Raw genomic sequence first — 6000 nt, 5'->3', positions numbered from 1 at the left:
GAACACATTATCAGACTATATAATTCGGGATTTTATTAACGTGAACCTACGAATACGAATTGGAAAACTTTATTTAGATTCGGTACAAACTTGCTTAAATACAGTCTGGTTTCGTTGTAATCATAAGTTAATATAGTCGGATGAAGGTAAACGCGCAGTGACTTCAAGTTGAAGCCAAGGATATATAAACGAGTCGGCCCCGTCACAGCGTAAATTAGATCTCGAAATAAAAGAGGAATCAACGTCTCGCTTTCAACGTGGGAATAAGATTCACCCTAAGTAGATCGAGGGGAATGCATTATTAAGTATTTAAAAATATGTACATGTATATTTATTCACTGAAAAAAAAAAGTAAATTTCAATTAACGCACATTGATCATACAGTCGATTTGCACCATGATGTGTTTTACATTATACCACATTATTTTACTATCGACATAAACTAAAGAAAGTTTAAGGTGAGGTGGGTTTAATGCGATTACTTTTCAATTACAGAAAAAAAAATGGAAATCGTACTTGGTCAATTTTTACTAATTAACTAAGATCAGAATATAAGACGGCTGTTTATGGCTTCTGATAACGGATTATTACATGATATTTCTACAACAGAAACATTATGTTATTTGTGTTTGCGTACTGAGAATTTTAGTTCAAAAGGTACATTTTTTGTACGTGTTCATATAATATTGCTAAATTAAGTCAAAATGAGTTTGACATTTACAACATTTGAAGTGCAACGGTTGTTCCTTACTCCCAATCAAATGAAGTCCGTGTTTAAAACTTGAAAGGTCAATGGAGGTTTTATGTTTTTCTAAGTACATAAGTTACTAGCTTTTGGATCGCATTCAGCTTAGATTCTGTAACCCTAACCCATCCAAATTAATAAATTAAGTAGAATTTTAAAATAGAAAGGATCACACTTCCCGTTTTAGGTAGTAGCCATTTCATTTTTTGGGGGTGGAGGGGGAGGAGAGGGGCTAGAATCAAATTTTCTCTCTTGCCATTTTATTTTTAGAAAATATAGGTCCTGTTTTTTTTTTCTTTTGGCCTGTCCTGCCTTTTCATTTCAAATTTGATCCTAGTCCCCCCTCCCAAAAATATCAAATGCATGTAGTACAGATGAGATCAGCTCTATCCTCTCACAAAAATGTTCCAGAACTGTCAGAAGAACAGTTCTTTGACAAATTTAGAACAGTTTTCGGACAGTTCTATAGCCAACTCTTCTGACAGTTCTAGCAGGGTCGGCTCTACTAGATCTGTTATCGTAGCGCCGACTCCAGTAGTAAAACTGTTCTCATAGAACAAGCCTTGCCACATCTGTCAGCAGAGCTGGCTCTAGAAGTAGAACTGTTCTCATAGAGCAAGCCTTGTCACATCTGTCAGAAGAGCTGACTCTAGAAGTAGAACTGTTCTCATAGAGCAAGCCTTGTCACATCTGTCAGAAGAGCTGACTCTAGAAGTAGAACTGTTCTCATAGAGCAAGCCTTGTCACATCTGTCAGAAGAGCTGACTCTAGAAGTAGAACTGTTCTCATAGAGCAAGCCTTGTCACATCTGTCAGAAGAGCTGACTCTAGAAGTAGAACTGTTCTCGTAGAGCCAGTTCTGATAGTAGAACTTTCACAAGAACTGGTTTTAGAACTGTTCTATGACACTTTTAAACTGTTCTAGAGTCGGTTCTTCTGACCCGGAGAGGTTAGAACTGACCTCATCTATAGTTCCCTTACCAACTTCTGGTAGTTTTACTTACTAGTCTCATAATAAATTGTCTCGTCCCAAAATAGACCCATGACTAAATTCCAGACGAGCGGCCCTAACAGGAATTTTTTATGCAAGTATTAAACAAGGGACCTAATACTTCGTGTCTACAGACGCGTAGAACATTTGTATATGAATAATATCCGCTCTTTCGTTTTCAAACTTCACATTATGCTCCCCCCCCCCCCCGAACAAAAAAATCCGTTCCAATAAAAGTCAAGTCCTAACAGAGAGGGAAGCTAATTCAAAACTAAGAATATTTCATGCTTTTAAGTTAAGAATTTTCTCCGATTAAAGTTTTCACTTTTGTGGCGCGCCGGGTAAGGGGCATTTATGGAATTTTCGTTTTTATTTTGTTTGATGACCATATGGTTCATTCTATAACACTTTCAAGTAACTACATTTATTGGTACTCCGATCTATATGGGTATTTTTTTTATGTCGCAAATGGTATCGAGATGTTTACACATCCATTAAGAGACTTTATCAGATTGCTTTTATACGCCATAGACTATTGAGGAAATATTCTAAAGATGAATGAACCGATAAAAATTATTTCTTCAGAATTATACAAAATATTACAATATAATGCTAATGTATTGAAAAATACTTCAAATCAAAGATAAATCGGTAGAGAATTAGAATTCTCTAATATTCACGTGATTGTGCATGATCGCGAATGGACCTAGTCCGCATACCATACACTCATGTGCAAGTCCCTGTACTCTCGCGATGGACTGGTGTGGCTTTCCATAGGTTGGTCCTCCCAAATGTTATGTTGGAGTGAAACATAATTCAAATTTGTGTTCTGAAAAAACAAGTCCATAAACTACCAATTATTGCATAGTATGATATTATATTGTTATAACATACATAATGTGTACCTTTTTTTATATCTCATATGATACATGCGAGTGAGCGCTTTTTGAAAAATGAATCACTCATGCCATCAGGACGCCATGTTTTTTTTATTTGTAAACAAAGCGTTCCATGCATTTGCTGCCTGTCAACAATGTGATATGAACCGGTTGTGTCAGTGGCTAAAAGAGAAACATCATCTGTTAGCTTCAATATCCTAACGAATAAATGGACGGAATACTATATATATTAGAACATGAAACTTCATTTGCATTAAAGACATCGAAACACAAAGTATTATCTGTGATCTTCTAACACAATACTCTTCTACATGCCTGGACACGATGAAATCATAATAGAAATGCTAACCTTTTTCAGTGCTTAAATACCATTTCAATATCCTTTATCGTTGAATGAAGCAAACATTTCTTATGGGATAAGACTAAATTCGAAATAAAAAATCATAATCTCTATGAAGTAACATTTGGGACTGAACAACTGTTTAAAGACAGGGATCACACAACCACTACATTTTTTATCGTGTCCGGTAAATCAATGAACCAAAGACAGGACCCTTTAAGCTGGAGTAATAATTAGAATATATGAGAGCGGAAACTAAAACAGATGTCAGGATTTAAATTGTGATCCTTCAATGTGAAATAGGTAAGCCCCTAAACCCGACGGCCCTCTATTATCGTTAGAGCACTATATTCTTATCTACATGAACTTATTGAAAATTTCTTTGCCCACTGAATGTGACAGTAATACTTGTTTGTGTCTTAAGAGACGTATCAGAAATGAAGCTTTTCTTTGTTATTCTAAGCGTATTAGCAGTTTGCACGGGTAAGGATGTTTTGTAAAACTTCCTAAACGTTTCACCATGGAAATAAGAGTTCATATTTGTTTCCCCATTCCGCACATGAAGCGATTGATCATACATGCTAAACTTTTTGAGGAAATACAGATACGAGATTAGGTGTCGGTTGACTAATCGGTTTCATACTGTACAATTATAATAAGTTGTTTATAAGGGTGGTTATTTAGATGTAGTATAGGATGTATATTCATATTATTTAATGTAGGAATGTCAACACGAATTTTAAGTAAGTAACGCTTGTCCAAAGTTTAAGTTAATGGAGATCGGTTATTAATTACGCATCCGTGGTTTTGGGTTGTATTCATGAATGATCTTTATTTTCCTTGGTATCATGAGCTAAAGTTATGTAATATCTTAAGTTTGGAGACAGACTGATAGTATAAATTATCATCACGAGACAGGACTGATTGTATAAATTATCACCACGAGACAGGACTGACAGTATAGATTATCATCACGAGACAGGATTGGTAGTATAAAGTATAATCAAGAGACAGGACTGATAGTATAAATTATCATCAAGGGACAGGACTGTCAGTATAGATTATCATCACGAAACAGGACTGACAGTATAAAGTATAATCAAGAGACAGGACTGACGCTATAAGTTATCACCACGAGACAGGACTGACAGTATAAAGTATAATCACGAGACAGGACTGACAGTATAAAGTATAATCAAGAGACAGGACTGACAGTACGTTATCATCAAGAGACAGGACTGACACTATAAGTTATCATCATGAGACAGGACTGACAGTATAAATATCATAAAATTGCACCCGTCGTCTGTCGTCATCGTTGTTAATAATTTTTAAGCCATCTCCTCTGAACGACTACATAGGTTGTTACCGAGGTTGGTCGACTTTTGGAACTGCGTTAATCATGCTGATAAGGCATAAGACATTTTTTTATTTTCTTTCTATTTCTCCTGTAGTAACTACACGTAGAATAAACTTTCACCCGATGTAACGATTCTTATAACAATTACGAATAAATTAATTTGAGATAAATACTGTAATCTGATTGGTTAAAATAATTTTGTTATATCTCAATGGATAAAAAAATATTGACACGCCCCTATTCAGTTAAATTCAGAGCTACTTTTCTCATTTTTAAAGATAATATATGTTTTAAAATTAATTTATAAGAATTGGCTATGATAAAAAAAAATTGTCTATTGAAAAATAACAAATTTTCCATGTGCATATTTTGTGTATTGCACTTAGCGCAATAAACAATATGCACATGGAAAATTTATGTTATTTTTCATTAGACAAAGTTTTTTTCATAGCCAATTCTTAATTAAAGTCCTAATGTTCAATGCAAAAGCAAAAATTCAACTTCAGTTGAATTAATTTTAATCCAGTTTCAGAATGATGTATGGAAGGATGGGTAGAGCATAATGGGATATGTTATTTCCTTTCACACAATAAGGCAACATGGTATGAATCGCTGGTTAGTATAAAATATATATATATATATCATTCTACTATAATCAATACCCAGCAGCAGATTAAATGGAATGTCTGAAAGGTGGGCGCTATGAAGAAACAAAGCCCAAGAAAACAAGGATATCCCCACAAAGAAATATTCTGTTCTGTTAAAAAAAAACACTGTAAGATCTCATTCATCCAATTTTATTTTTCACCTGTATAACCTGAATTTTCAAAACGTTGAATAAATAGGAATGAACCCTTTAAATACCCATTCTCATAAAAACAATTTGTATGATCCAACTTGTATGTTAGTATATGTGAAAATTCCACGTTTTCAGACAACAGTTGCGGATCCAGGGAGTGGTCCCCAAACATTTAAATTTTTTCACACCACAGACTAAAACAACAATCAATCAAGGCAGGGGATTAAGAAGCCCATTAAACGGTGGTTTATAGCACATGTATTCATACGTATAAACTACTTGGTAGTGCTTCAATAGGCTGAAAAAATACAGAAAAACTGTCAATTGTCCCAGCGTGCCAAGATGTAATATTGATTCTAACTTGTGCCAAAACATGCAAACTGGCAATAGGCGATATTTGTTTACATTACTGATTTTATTTTTTTAAATTTTTCAAACTTTTTCGCCTTTTTGATCAGGCAGGATCTTATTAATATCTACTTCTTTTTTTATATTTGTATGGTTTACCTGATAATTAACTATGAAAACAACCTCGAGATAGTTACTTTTCCATAAGGTTCCATGAGCAATTTAGAGCAGGATGTCAAACGTGTTGGAAAGTCACAATTTTTGAATTTAGTTAATTTAGCAGAAGTCGAGGACGCTCATCTTTTCAAGAAATCACTTTAAAAATAATATTAAACCATCTTAACAAACACTGTCGATTCCTGCTAAATATGATGTTGGTACTTTTGCTTGCAAACAACAACTCGGCTATGAATAGAAGTACCATCTTTCACCGGTGATTCCTATAGTAGAGTTTGAAAATCCTTGCTTCAAAGGAACTTTTTCATTCTGAACCATAAATAAATTAGTATTCCTTGTTCC

The sequence above is a fragment of the Perna viridis genome, chromosome 13, assembly GCF_037379345.1.
Source record: "Perna viridis isolate PV_CMFRI_1.1 ecotype Kerala chromosome 13, ASM3737934v1, whole genome shotgun sequence".
Classification (NCBI taxonomy): domain Eukaryota; kingdom Metazoa; phylum Mollusca; class Bivalvia; order Mytilida; family Mytilidae; genus Perna; species Perna viridis.
The sequence above is the reverse complement of the archived record's forward strand: the minus strand, read 5'-3'. Positions refer to the sequence as shown.